Source organism: Schistocerca americana, unplaced genomic scaffold (genome assembly GCF_021461395.2).
Source record: "Schistocerca americana isolate TAMUIC-IGC-003095 unplaced genomic scaffold, iqSchAmer2.1 HiC_scaffold_513, whole genome shotgun sequence".
NCBI lineage: Eukaryota > Metazoa > Arthropoda > Insecta > Orthoptera > Acrididae > Schistocerca > Schistocerca americana.
In genome coordinates, this window is record NW_025726251.1 from 7,501 (window position 1) to 10,000 (window position 2,500).

The 2,500-nt window shown below is 63.3% G+C and overlaps 1 pseudogene; it reads left to right on the forward strand.

The window, feature by feature from the left end:
• The window catches only part of LOC124585902, a 7,958-nt pseudogene that overhangs the window by 2,120 nt on the left and 3,338 nt on the right, over nucleotides 1-2,500 (forward strand).

Below are 2,500 nucleotides of genomic sequence, written 5' to 3' on the forward strand. Positions count from 1 at the left end.
GCGTTCGAGTTCCCTGGAATCCTCTAGCAGGGAGATAGGGTTTGGAACGCGAAGAGCACCGCAGTTGCGGCGGTGTCCCGATCTTCCCCTCGGACCTTGAAAATCCGGGAGAGGGCCACGTGGAGGTGTCGCGCCGGTTCGTACCCATATCCGCAGCAGGTCTCCAAGGTGAAGAGCCTCTAGTCGATAGAATAATGTAGGTAAGGGAAGTCGGCAAATTGGATCCGTAACTTCGGGATAAGGATTGGCTCTGAGGATCGGGGCGTGTCGGGCTTGGTCGGGAAGTGGGTCAGCGCTAACGTGCCGGGCCTGGGCGAGGTGAGTGCCGTAGGGGTGCCGGTAAGTGCGGGCGTTTAGCGCGGGCGTGGTCTGCTCTCGCCGTTGGTTGGCCTCGTGCTGGCCGGCGGTGCAGGATGCGCGCGCCTGCGCGGCGTTCGCGCCCCGGTGCTTCAACCTGCGTGCAGGATCCGAGCTCGGTCCCGTGCCTTGGCCTCCCACGGATCTTCCTTGCTGCGAGGCCGCGTCCGCCTTAGCGTGCTCCTCCGGGGGCGCGCGGGTGCGCGGATTCTCTTCGGCCGCCATTCAACGATCAACTCAGAACTGGCACGGACTGGGGGAATCCGACTGTCTAATTAAAACAAAGCATTGCGATGGCCCTAGCGGGTGTTGACGCAATGTGATTTCTGCCCAGTGCTCTGAATGTCAACGTGAAGAAATTCAAGCAAGCGCGGGTAAACGGCGGGAGTAACTATGACTCTCTTAAGGTGGCCAAGTGGCTGCGGTGTGGCTGCATCCGGACTTGGCTTCTCGAAGTGCGGTCTTGATGTAGTCGTGCTGCTGCTGCGAGGTGCCTTCCTTGGGTTATAGTTACAGGGAGAGTGATGCGCAATACATGGGCCTAGCCCTCTTAGCCTCTCCTCTCCTGCGGTCTTCTCCCCTTCTCGTGGGCCCGCTGATTTCGCAGAGTGGAAGACCGCACCAGGGGCTTGGGGGGGTTACCAGCCCCCCCTCGCACTATCCCTTTTTTAGTTGGGGGCAGTAAGCAGAGAATAAGTGGTGGCCCTTCCGCTGAAGGTGCCACCCCAACTCCCCCAGCACCTAGCCGGCCAACCGGCCGTGCCGAAAATCTTGTAACTTTTGCAGCTATGTATACCTGTAGTGAGTGCCACCGCAGCTTTACAACCAAGAACGGTCTCGGGGTCCATCGCCGCCGCCAACATCTTGCGGCCGCCAACGCGGAGATCGTCACGGAGAGGCATCGCGCGAGGTGGACGGAGGAAGAAGTCCTGTCGCTCGCCAAGGCAGAGGCCGAACTGTTCCTCGAGAGGGACGCCCGGTTCTTCTTTGTAAATCAAGAGCTCATCAGGATGTTCCCCGACCGAACGCTTGAGGCAATCAAGTGCCGACGGCGGCAAGCTGCCCACAAGCAGCTTGTCCGCCAATTCATGGAGGCGCTTGAGATCGGTCGGGGGGAAGAGCCGGCGTCCCGCCGGGGAGCGGCGAGCCCGCTGCCTGACGCGGGCGAGGCCGCTGCGCCGCCCGTCGACGCAGCCGAGGACTTCGCGGCCGACACCACCGGGCCGCCGCCGGAGGGGCCGACTGACGCCGCCATCTGGGAGCATCTGGCGGGGCTACCCGCTTCCGCCCAGCGTTTCTCTGCCCTGGATCGTGTCATCGGTCTGGGGCGGGGCACGCCGCCCGATGTCATCCTGGGCATGCTCCCGGATGCCCTTGCGTCGGTCGGGTCCAGAGGGGAGAGATCAATCACCAGGACACAGCGGCCGCGCCAACCATCGAAGCGGCCGCCTGCCGCGCCGCCAACGCAGAAGCGCAAGCGGCGCCGCTGGGAGTACGCGAGAACGCAGGATGCCTTCCGACGGTCGCGTGCGCGTTGCGTGCGCGGCCTCTTGGATGGCACCCTGCTCCAGCCGCCACCTGCCATCCCTGGTCTGCTGGACTTCTGGGCGGACCTCTTCACCAAGAAGCCCATCTCCACCGCGGGCTTCATTCGTGACCGCCTCCTCCCGCACTCAGAGCCCGTCGCTCTCGAGTGCATATGGGGGCCGGTCACACATGAGGAGGTCGCCGCCGCGTTGCCGCCCAGGGGATCAGCAGCCGGGCCGGACGGCCTTACCCCAGCGGAGTTGCGGCGTCTGCCGCACGAAGTCCTGGTGAAAGTGATGAATCTCTTCCTTCTGGCCCGCGCCCTTCCGGAACGCCTGCTTCGCGCGCGGACGTCCCTTCTCCCGAAAACGGCTGCACCAACATCCCCCGCTGACTTTCGCCCCGTTACGGTCTGCTCGGTGTTGGCGCGGACCTTTCACAAGGTTCTCGCGTCACGCCTGATGCGCGCTTGTGCTGTGGACGAACGTCAGCGGGCATTCATCCCTCGGGATGGGATGTTGGAAAATACCTTCATCTTGGACACTGCTCTCACCGACGCAGTTCGCTCCTGCCGCTCTGTCTTTGTGGCATCGATCGACGTATCTAAGGCATTCGA